Consider the following 13,169-nt stretch of genomic DNA (forward strand, 5'->3'; position numbering starts at 1 on the left):
CGTCCTGTAGGGGGTTACTGCTTCCATGAAAACTATGGCTTTAGACGGCTTGAACCAATGCCCTTCCACGTGCAAGCCAGGGTCTCCCATGAACATGCCAATCTGTTTGTGCTAGGTAGAGGGGTTTTTGGCATACACCTAATCTGACAGGCCCAATATGCTCTGTTAAGTCTGATCATTGGTGACGTTCGATCTTCCCCCTGCTGCGCGGCTAGTCTCTGCCATTAAAGGGGAAGTTGGATCCTCACACAAGGTAAAACCTTTCCATTTTCAAATTTATATAAAACCCCTAGAAGGGCATTCTCTGTCGATTTGGTTTAGTGTAGTAGACAGTGTTCATTTCCTGAAACAAACCATTATGCAGAAAGCTAGATATCCGAAAAACATTCAAAATCTAGTTTATGGAGGCCTACTGCAAATTTATGATATTCAACCGACATCCACCATTGTTCTCAACCTGAGATTAAGGGGGGGGGGCAGGGACTGTCAAACATCCCTCTATGGCTGGAAAGAGTTCTGGGAGCAATACAATGAAATACTCAGAAGACAAAATGAACCAAATGAATGGAGGGCCCTTGTTCAAAAATATTCTCCATGGGAAAGAACAGTGCCAGAGAAAAAACATCAGGTTGGTTCAGCCTCTAACCCATACATAGTTGAGCTAATGAACTCGACCCCAGAACTAAATATAAATGATACTAAAGTGGATGTGAGTTGCACCTCTTTCGAAACACAAGCTATTATCTGTTGATTTAACTATTTTTGGCCAAAGCCAGAGGAAATTTTTCATTGGATTTTGAGCAACTAGTCCCTCAATTGTGAAATACATATTTGCTCAAAGGGTCTTTTTATAGTAAAACTCCCTTCTCTTGTTTCTAGAGACTATATTCTGTAGAAGGGGCCATGGTTTTAGGGATTGACAGGTCTTTTCATCACCCCATGGTTCCCAGATTTTGATGCAAACACCATGGTAATATCCAGAATGCTGGTGATCCAGGTGGACGTTGGTGGCCACCCACCTATCCCATTTGGACCCCCACAACTGTCTCTTTCAGTTTTTCAGTTTCCTTAATTATAGCACAATTTACTATTTTTAGCAGTTTTTCAGGTCCTAAACTTCCGGAGCCGTTTTGAGGCCCTAAACGACGTTTTTTTGGAAATCCACCGCCACTGCCAGCGATTTTTCTGATAAAAATCGTCTTTTCTGTCATAGTCCTTGGAGAGATCTTTCCAACGGGCTATCATGCGCGTCAAACGGAGATAATACGACTAATTCGCGACCCTGGGAAGTTGGCTGTCCAACTCACCCCAAAACGGGGCCCACAATTTGGCGTTTCATCTTCTAGGGTTAGGTTTTGGAATGTGAAGGGTTTTCCATTGTTTCTCAATAATAAATAGGCCTTCGAGCCTCATTGTAAAGACACTTAGAAACAGTTCAGAGGCATGTAGCCGACACATCTCTTCTCAGAGATAAGCTACCATCACCCTAGCTGAGTTATTTCTATTTGTAAGCATATTTCAGTATTCTCCGTTAATGAAATGAAGTATTATTTCCACTGCATCTCTGTTTTTATGGTTATCGCATCTCTGTATTTATGGTTATCTCTGTAATCTATTGCGTTCCTGCTTAAATCCGGATCAGCTGGTGTGGATTTGCCTACACAACCCCCCTCTCCACTTCTGGAATGAACGCATTCTCTTTGGTATTGGGAAAAACATTGGGAAATATCTCAAAATGGATTCCCAAAGGTTGGATGAAAGGATCTACACTTTTTCTAGGATCTATGTGCATTTGGACCTCAGCAAATGTTTGCCAGACCGTATTCAACTAATCCACAAGCAGATGAACTGGACTCAGACCCTAGATTATGAAAACACAACTTTCATATGTATAATCTGCAAACAAACTGGGCATCTTCAAAATATATGCCCGGAAGCCAAAAAAAACAACTCCAAAAGGAAGAAAAATAGGAAACAACCAAAAGGATGGAACTTCTTTCCATCCTAATAGGAAATGGAGGAGGACAAAGCTGAGGTGGATCCCCCAATTCCTGGGAACAGCCAGAGATCACAAGCACTAGAGAAACAGGAGGAGTCCACTTAGGTACCCAAGGAAACTTTGGACAACCAGGCACCAGAAACCTAGGGGGAACAAGAAACCATGGAATCACAACTAATAGTTATGTCAGAATCAATGGAACCAAGCAGGTACAAATGAATACACTCATCAGAGACCTCAGACTCAGATAACGATATCCACAGACCTGATGAGTCTTGGCTTTCCCTAGTCACTACCACTCAATAGTAGGGGGGTTGGCGAAAGGTTGAGAAGAACCTATTGTCCATTAATCTATTTTTTTGATGCTCATGCTTACCATCGGTTATCGGCTAGTGTTGTTTGATTACTCACGAGTACAACATGTAATTTTATTTTTCTATATTAATAAAATTACGCTTTTTTCATTGAAAAAAAAAATAGTAAGTCATCTACCAAAAGGATGAGAGGGTTGACTCAGAAAAAAGAAACCACCATATGTTCCAAAGAAAAGAAGAACCAGGTACACTCCTACTGCAACTCAAACCCTTGCTAGCCCACAAGAACCAACAATGATAGAAGAAATTAGAGATTAAAAGGAAGATACCACCCCTGCTAATCCACAATAACCAACAAGGGAATGTGACCTAGGTTTTAAAAGTTTGGGAATAGATGAACTTATTGCTACATAAGAGACAAAAAGGAGCACTCTTGGAGAAGGAATTTCCACCATATTTAAGGTATATTTTGAATGTGAGGATGCCACTCACGTGAACACATCTGCTTCCACTCTGATGGAGAAGGATGTCGTTAACCGTGGAGAAACAATTGTTGCTACCCCCATGAAGTGAGAAGAGGTAACACGTTTTCACTCTTTACCTCTATATGCATCACTTGTTTGACAAAATAAATTTCTTATAATGTAAAATGGGAAAATGAGAATCATGTCCAAAATCACGAGAAAATAATCAAATGGAGGGGAATCCTTTAAAGGATTGGAATGCATATCCTAGGAAGAAGATTCTCTTACTTTTATGGAATCCATTAGACATCAAAAGGAGGTAACCTTAGATGGAGAAAAAGGAAAGAAAGTTGTGGTAGTGCAACCCACAAGTGCCGCTACTGACAAAATCACCCAAACATAAATTAGGACAGAGGAAGACAAATGGATATAGCATAACAACCTTGAAAATTGGATAAAGGCATAAGTGGACAAATGCAAAACTTTGTTGGCTTCCTATGAGAAGGAGGTGATACCCCTCAAGGAGCACCATAAGATTATTAGAGAATTGAAGGACAGTTGGGATGAGAATATAGACATTCATAAGATGAGATGGGAAATATAGAAAGAGGAGAGAACAAAGGTGGACTATATAGTAAAATCAACAAACTAGAAATCCAAAAGACTCAGTTGTGCATGCTAGTGGAGGAATTCCTCAACTACATACCTCCCTGTCCTTAATACAATATGTTTTTACCGGAAAAATATCTAATGCTTCAAAAAAATGCACTCATGACTGGTAAACCTTTTGAGATCAACAATCCTCTTACCTTCCTTATATATTACTCAGAGCTTAGTGACAAAGAAAAGAATGTCCTTTGTGATTTATACGAGCATGATGTCCTGTTTTTTCAAGATAGAGTCTAGAAGCCCATTCAATTTAAAGGCGACATTAAACTAAGAGATTTTTTTTCCTTTTTTACCAAAAAAATTGACTGGGTTATGGATCGCATGGTTGAATTTTTATTTTTTTGACAGTAATCTATGGATAATGGGAGAAAATTCCATGCCTTTATAGGTCATCCAAAATCATAAGAGTTTGATTTTCTCTCTCTAGAAGGAATAATTTTCATTTAAGAATAAGTAGGAGGGAATTTCACATTGCATGGATCAAATCAACACAATTGAAGAAGATACCAAGGAAGGATGTAGAGTAAGATAGAAATAGGGTAGGGAGAGCATCAAGAGAAAAAATACATTCAATCTTAGCAATTTATATATTGCCTTGGAGAGAGTAAAGAAATATGTAAGGTGTCTGGAAGAATGTGGGGAAATTCGATCATATTAAATTTCCATTATCCTGGAAAAGACCTACTTGAGGGAATATAAGTTAACCAAGAAAAATGAAGTTTCCCACTAGAAAGCCACATGAATAAGGGGAGGATACCTCCTTCCAAATGAAATATGACCACCATATTTCATCATTAGCAACCTCGATGGGAGCCTTGTTCTCTCCAACATTGAATGATTTTTAGTTGCATAAGGGACATACAACAATTTTGGCTAGGGGGAGATGATGGGTGTCCAAATTAACATATTTTAAAATCATTCCCATAACCTTTTTCATGTCATTCTTCCACTTTCCATTCCTTCCTTATGCATCTTTAATCCATTATTACCCAATTTTTGGTAAAGGTATGAATAATCTTTTTTTTTCCACTTTTACACTTATTATTATACATTATGTTGTGAAATTGTCATATTTCATACTAACACTACTAGACATGATCAAGTTCAATAGCTATAACTCCTCCATGTTGTTGCAACACCAACTCCAAACCCACAACAAGTGTTACTAGTCGACACACAAGTGTTACAACTCCTTGGACCAAAACAGGAAAGTTTTGTGACTCTCCTCCATGCCCTTGTTGCAACTCCTCTATGTCATTGCAACTATGACGTGGCCACTTACATAAGATATGAATGTTGTAACTCGTGCGTGACCAATGAATCTATTGCAACTCATGAATGCCACGTTGCAGACAAAATCCATGGTTTTTATGTTGCTACAACTCCAACTTACTACACCATCTCATCAGTCAACACTCCAACTGTGCACTCAATGCAAATCTCTCATGATGTAAGTTGACAGACGAAATTGGGTGACCGATTAAGAAGGACAACTCATTTTCCAATGATGCCCAACTAATCCAGGTCAACTTTTGTTAAATTCATACAAATTTATAAATATGTTTTTATAACAGAATGAGTCACCTAATTCTCTCAGGCTGGTCGTCCAATATTTCACTTAATTTAGATAAAAATAATTTTATATAAATACTTGGCTTCCTTCGAAGTCTAGGGAAAGAAAAGAGAAGAATACATTTACTATTAAATTGTTGTGTAATTTCTCCATTCTTTGCAATAGAAAATATCTTTTGTTCCAATCACTCTATGTTAATTTCATGATTGTGTGAACTGATAGCATTAGTAGGTAATTAGTACTTATAATTCTATTAATTTACAATTATTTATTATTGTTTCAATTCTATTGATTTTATTATGTTTCAACTCCATTAGTTTTCTTTTCTTCAAACCAAGATAGGAGAGTGTTGTGACTTTCCTCTATGCCCTTGCTACACTCCTTTGTGTCACTGCAAGCATGGAATCGCTACATACAGAATATAGAATGTTGCAACTCGCATGTGACCAATGAACCTACCACAACTAATGAATGGCATGTTAAGGATGAAATCCATGTATTTTTCATTGTTGTAACTCTTGTTATTACAACTCCAGCATACTATGCTAGCTCATTGGTTAATGCTCTAGTTGTACACTCACCACAAATATATCATGATGGAATATAATGGAGGCAAGCAGGTAATCGATTAAGAAGAACAACTTATTTTCCAATGATGCCTAGCTGATCCGAGTTAGCTTTTGTTTAATTCATACAAATTTATGAATAGATTGTTATTATAGAACATGTCACCTAATTCTCTTAGATTGGTCCTCTGATATTTCACTTATTTTAAATAGAAATAATTCTGTATAAATACTTGGCTTCCTTTGAAGCCCAGTGGAAGGAAAGAGTGGAAGAAATTTATTATTAAATTGTTGTGTAATTTATCCATTCTATGTAATAGAAAATCTCTTCTGCTCCAATCGGTCAATGCTAATTGCATGCTCATGTCAATTGAATATTTCATATTACGTCATATAAGGAGGTAATTCCCCCTCCTTAGCTTGGTACTTCTATGTAGCATTAGCTGGTAATTAATTTTATTTCATTGATTTTCTTCTACTGCAACTTTGTTGGTTTTCCTTTGCTATAATTTTGATATTTTTTGGTGTTGTAGTCATGGTACTTGTTGTTGTAATTATCTCATTAATACAATATGTTTTTACAAGAAAAATATCTAATGCCTCAAAAAATGCACTCATGACTGCTAAACCTTTTGAAATTAGTAATCCTCTTACATTCCTTATAGCCTACTCAAAGTGCAGTGACAAAGAAAATAACCTCCTTTGTGAGTTATACAAGCATGATGTCCTATTATTTCATGATAGATTCTGGAACCCAAAACACTTTATGGGTGAAATACAACTAAGATATTTTGTTTCTTTTTTTCCCAACCAAATTGACTAGGTTATGGCTTACAAGGTTGCAAAAAATAATTTAGATAGTAATCTATGGTTAAGGGGAGAACATTCCATGCCATTATAGGTCATCCAAAATCATAAGAGTTTGATTTTATCTCCCTCGAAGGAATAATTTGAATTGAAGAATAAGTAGGAGGCCATTATAAATTGTGTGGATGAAATCAACATACTTAATGAATCTACAAAGGAAGGATGCAGAGTAATATGGAAACAGGCTAGGGAGAGCATCAAGAAAAAATATCCATTCAATCCTATCAAATTACATATTTCCTTGGAGAGAGTGCATAAATATGTAAGGTGCATAGAATAATGTGGGGAAATTTGGATCATATTAAATTTCCATTATCGCATGATATTGTTCCTAGAAAAGCCATGCATGAAGGAACATAAGCTAACCAAGAAAAAGGAATTTTCCTACTAGAAAGCAACAATTTTCTCTCCAACTTTTACTAATCATTAGTTGCATAAGGGACATGCAACAATTTTGGCTGGGGGGAGATGACAAGTGTCCAAATCAACACATTTTCAACACATGCCCATAACCTTTTTTATGTCATTCTTCCAATTTCCATTCCTTCCTTATGCATATTTCATCCATTATTACCCTATTTTTGGTGAAGGTATGAATAATTTTTTTTTGACACTTTTACACTTATTCTTATGCATTATGTTGTGAAATTTTCATATTTCATACAAACATTATCGAATAGGATCAAGGTAAATGGTTATAACTCCTCCATGTTGTTGCAGCACTAGCTTGAAACCCACAACAAGTGTTGCTAGTTGAAACACAGGTGTTTCAACTCTTTGGACCAAAATAGGCAAGTTTTGCAACTCTCCTCCATGCCCTTGTTGCAACTCCTCTATGTCACTGCCACTCTGATGTGGCCACTTATAGAAGATAATAATGGTATAACTTGTGTGTGACCAATGATGATTTGAATGAATCATTATATTGTTTTTCATCCATATTGATGCATTTGGAGTGGAAAAAGTGGAGGAATTATCTCACAGTATTGTTTTTACCAGCAGGACCCAGTTTGGTGAGATGGGGTCCGAAACCTTCTAGGGCGTTTTGAGGCAACAAACAATGTTTTTTGGGGGTAAAACTTTGCCATTCAAGAGCACAAAATTTTCATGTTATTATACACACATGAAGCTTTCGAACAGTGTAAGAATCATGTCAATCAGAGTCCTATGAAAAAGTTATGCCACTCAGAAGTTGAACTTCCTGTTTTCACACCTATAGTTCGAGAGGATGCTGTGTCAATCCCAAATTATTGATGGAAAAGGGGCTATCCACGTGTTTGTGATGTATAATACTCTATAAGAGTCTATTTTGTAACTATATTTAAGATTTTATGTAGTCAAACTTAACCACTAGTAGGCTATCTGGCTGTGTTATAACCGAGCCACTAGGAGGAAGAGGCATTCCATTCTTTCGAGAGTATTTGTTCCATAGATGAGAAAAGATATCCAGGAGAGATAGGAGGTAGAGAAAACATAGAGGATCTGTGCACTATAGTAGCCCACAGGCCATAAACATTACTTCTTTGTATCTGCAGCCATATTTCAAGACAGAGAAAGCGAGCAAAGCGGCCTCACCTTCCAGCTATGTGTTCTCCTGAAAGGGTTTCCCATAGAGAATATCTTATGTATTATGTGTGTGTGAGCTTATTTTTTCATTCTCTTCTTTTCTGCATAATTTATTATTACATGAATGCACTAATTACAGTAAGATCTACAGATCTAGAAATTAAATAAAATTGTAATAGTGTAGAATCTCAGATCTTTTAATATAATATTATCAAATTTGTTGTGATGAACTATCCAGTGGAATATCCACAGAAGTTTACAGAACAAAAGAAGCTATTTTAACTCATGAATTCCATGTTGTGGACAAAATATTTGGATTTGATGTTACTGCAACTCCCATTGCCACAACTCTAGCATATTACACTAGCTCATCGGTCAACACTCCAACTATACACAACACAAATCTCTCATTATTAAAGACTACGGAGGCAAGTCGATGACCAATTAAGAAGGGAAATTCATTTTTCAACATTCCCATCTGATCCAAGTTAACTTTTTTTTTTAATTCATACAAATTTCTAAATAGATTGTTATAACAAAATGAGTCGCTTAATTCTCTCAGGTTGGTTGTCCAATATTCACTTAATTTAGATAGAAATAATTTTGTATAAATGCTTGGCTTCCTTCAAATCCTAGAGCAAGGAAAGAGAGGAAGAAATTTACTATTAATCTATTGTGTGGTTTCTCCATCCTTTGCAATAGAAAATATCTTTTGCTCCAATCACTCGATGTTAATTTCATGATTGTGTGAACTGAAGATTTCAAAGTGCCTCATCTAAGGAGGCAGGTCCCCCTCCGTAGGTTGGTACTACTAGGTATAATTGGTAGGTAATTAGTACTTATAATTCTATTAGTTTACAATTATTTACTATTGTTTCAATTCTATTAGTTTTCTTTTGTTGCAACTCCATTAGTTTTCTTTTCCTTGGACCAAGACATGCACATGTTTTGACTGTCCTTTATGACTTTGTTACAACTCGTTTGTGTCATTACAACTCTAGCATGGTAACATACATAAGATAATAATGTTACAACTCACCCATGACCAATGAATCTACCACAACTCATGAATGTCATGTTACAGATAAAATCCATGGATTTTGTGTTGTTGTAACTATTGTTGCTACAACTCTAGCATACGATGCTAGCTCATTGGTTAATGCTATAGTTGTACACTCAATATAAATATATCATGATGGAAGATGATGGAGGCAAGTGGGTAAACGATTTAGAAGGAAAACTCATTTGCCAACGATGCCTAGATGATTTGAGTTAGCTTTTGTTTAATTCATACCAATTTCTGAATAGATTGTTATAATAAAACATGTCACCTAATTCACTTAGGTTGGTCATTTGATATTTCACTTAGTTTATATAGAAACCATTTTGTATAAATAATTGGCTTCCTTTGAAGCTCAGGGGAAGGAAAGAGAGGAAGAAATTTACTATTAAATTGTTGTGTAATTTATCCATTATATGTTATAGAAAAAAAAATCTTATGCTATAATTGCTCAATGTTAATTTCATGGTCGTGTGAGTTGAATATTTCACAGTAACTCATCTAAGGAGGTAATACCCCCTCCTTAGATTAGTACTTCTATGTAGCATTAGCTAGTAATTAATTTTATAATTATGTTAATTTACAATTATTTCAGATTGTTGCAATTTCATTGATTTTCTTCTGTTGCAACTTTGTTAGTTTTCCTTTGCTGCAATTTCGATATTTTTTGGTGTTGTAGTCATGGTACTTGTTGTTTCAATTATAGGTTAATAAATTTAGGAATATTTTCCAAATTTAAACGAATGGCTAATGAATTCCATATAAATTTGTGTGATTATGGAAATCCTACTTGTTGCTACAACTCGCCTATAGCTTACTTGTACTCTATTTTTAATAGTAGTTTGCGATCGAGAGTTGTGTGATGTTTGAATATTGTTTTTAGGTTATTTTCTTGTCATTCATTGCATTATAGGCACATTCCATCACACAATTGTTCAAGCAAATCAAGAATATCATCATACTAGAATAGCTAACTTCTAGTAGTTAGTTTGTTACTTTTCTGCAAGTGTGTTTACTTTCATGAATTATGATTTACTTTCCTTGTAGTTTACTTTTATGCAAGTGTTTTATTTATTGCAAAGTGGCATTTTTAATCAAATCAGTGACCTGTGAGAGTATATTTATCTTGTATGGTGAAAACCATCATATCACTACAAACTCAGGACACAACATATTTCACTACCATACATTGTGCATGACAGTTCACAAGTTCCAAACATGCCTTGGATTGACAATTTAAATGTACAACTAATCAATTACTTAATAACATAATTAGAAGTAACTATAAATCCCATAAATACCATTGAGAAATCATTCTCAAACTTGGAAGCAAATTTGTTCATGTGAGTTTTTGCATAGGATACTACCTGCTTTTGTTATTGCTTTCCCTCACCCTTCTACCTAAGATGTTGTGATGTATAGTGGTCAAAATTATGAAAATTTAAGCACTTAATTTTACTCAAGTACTTCCTACTTGGTTGTAAGGTTGAATCCTCACTCTTTCCCTTATCCTTATTAGGTCCATTACCTCTATCCTTCTTGGTTTAACCAATTAGGGCTAGGTTATTGTCACCACCCTTCTTATTGATCCTTTATTCTATCTAAGATTCCTCTTGAATATACAAATCCTTAATATTTCAAGATTGATAAAGTTATCTTGAACATAAGTAACTTTGACAAATGGTTCCCATGAAGTTGGGAATCCATTCACTTCCATGTTCACCAACTATACATCTACAACCTTCTCTCCAATTGTTGCAAGTTGATTACAAATTTGTGTTATCTTCATCAAGTACCAGGTAGTGATGTATGATTTTTTATCTCTATGGATACGAGTTTGGTCCATAATATCATCTTCAATTAATGTTCTCACTCTGATAGAGGCTAACCAGGGGATCCAACATCTCATTCATCATTTTCTTCCCAAATATGTAAGGAATTAGGTGAACCTTCTCGGCATATTAGATCATCCACTCGGCGTTCACTTCCTTTTTTGTACGTCTACCAATTTTTTTGGATCTATAGGTGGAGGCATAACATTATTGATGACATCTTAGAGATAATTATGTTCCAATGACAATGCAATGTTGATTGTCTAAGGTAAACTATTAGAGGAAACATCTAATCTATCCTTAAATATGAGGTTACTTTTTGCCATCTCTAAGATCAAATGCAAAAACTCCCATATCTAAAATAAAACAAAACAAATAAAAAAATGTATTGCAAGAGTGCTTAAAACTATCTACTCATTGTTCCTTAGTTGTGGTAGTTGAGCTATTGTTGTAAACTCTCAAGGATCTTGTTATAGACATATTTGGACACTTCAACCCCAATCTTATATGTCAATAAACTAGGGCTCTTCAACCCCTAGAAGTGTTGTTTCATACCCTAAAAGATCATGGTCAACTGATTACATCATTCCCCAAAATTTCCACCTGAAAAACCATCTAGAATTGGCCTAAACTGGACCATACTGACTGCTCCACTATTAGGGTGTGATGCATACTGACTTCTACACTAGCTAGGTGCGATGCATATTGATGAGGCCTTCTATAGGGTGTGATGAGCGAGGATGGACAAATGTCTGAGACAGTTTGCTAAGTGGATGCTCATGGAATCTTCTAGAAACTTCTCCTATGACACTTGCCTCTCTGAATTCGCCCAGGGATGAGTAAGAGATCCAATAAATCTCCAAGTGGAACCAAATTTAACAAGTGGAATGACACTAATCAAAACCCAGAGATGACTCACTCCCTTGCACACATCTATAAATGGATCCATCATCTAAGAGATCCAGAGGCTGGAATATTGTGAATTGCAAGGAAGTGTCGATAGTTTGTATTTGAGAAAGAGCATTGTATTGTTGGGTGATCTTGCAATTTCATGAGGTGAAGAGGGCTTTGATGCTGGGAGGATGATGCTGGAATAGACAACTGGGTTTTAATTCTCATTTTTATTTTAATAAAGTTCTTCGAGTTTTCTTCCATATAACTGTGCAATTGTGAATGTTATTATTTGTGAATGCCATTATATGTTCATTATATTTCTGATTCTATAATGATTATGATAGAATAGATCAAGATGCTTTGATGGTTCTTTGTTACTGTGTTTCTACAAATACTCTCCAAGCGGGATAAGTACAGAGAGGAGTTGCAAGCTCTGTCAAGGGGGAGAGAGATCATGCAAAGAGTTAAGCGGAAGATGCAGGTTGGTTCTTTTGTCTTTCTCTTGTCTATTCTACATAGAAGAAATCATGAATTGCTTTGAGTTGTTGTTTCTAGGGTAGATGCCAAACCTAGAGGGCTAGTCGATCGAAAAGACACTAGTTTTCCTAGAAACAAATTGGCGACTCCGCTGGGGATCAATTAGATGTTTGTTTGTTGTTATTGTTTGTTTTATAAACTATAGATGGAGCCTGAAGCTAGCTAGGTAGCCTTCGAACGGCTCTTGCTTTGCAATTATTAGTAGATGAATGCTACTTCAGTCAATCTCTGGTTTAGTTTATGAATTAAAAATTTGTCTTACAAGCATTCTAGTTGCCCTTTTGGTAGCTCAATAACCTCTCAAGATCATTCCTTTGTACTTTTCTCTTTACTGTCCATCATAGCTCAGCTTAACTCCCTGAAAGCAGCTGCAAATTTGAGCCAAAACCCACTTCAGTTGCGCTCACTGGCCCATCGCATTGTCTATCATTGTCTACCAGTATGCATCGCACCTCCTGTTGCGGCCACCAACAACCCCCCTCCTTATTTAGTATTAGTAATAAGACTATGTAAGTGGGGACCCTTAGTCAAAAAATTCAAAAAATCAATTAGTGCTCATATATGTTACTCCTTAAGAGACATCGCATCGCGCAGAGAAAGATAGGGTATTTCCTTATGAGTCAAAATGATGAAATGCGAGATTGTGACGGGAACTCCATCGCATCGCATGCATTAAGAAAAACTCACGTTGGAAAACCTTAAAAAATCGCCGATATGCAATATCGCATATCGTATCTCGCAAAATTGCATAAAAGAAACATAACGATTTAACGATTAAGCGATCTGCGATCTTGCGATACTGCGATCTTGCGATACTGCGATCTTGCG

This window comes from Pinus tabuliformis, chromosome Q (genome assembly GCF_031772625.1).
Source record: "Pinus tabuliformis cultivar Carrire ecotype Pingquan chromosome Q, CPIR1, whole genome shotgun sequence".
NCBI classification, from domain to species: domain Eukaryota; kingdom Viridiplantae; phylum Streptophyta; class Pinopsida; order Pinales; family Pinaceae; genus Pinus; species Pinus tabuliformis.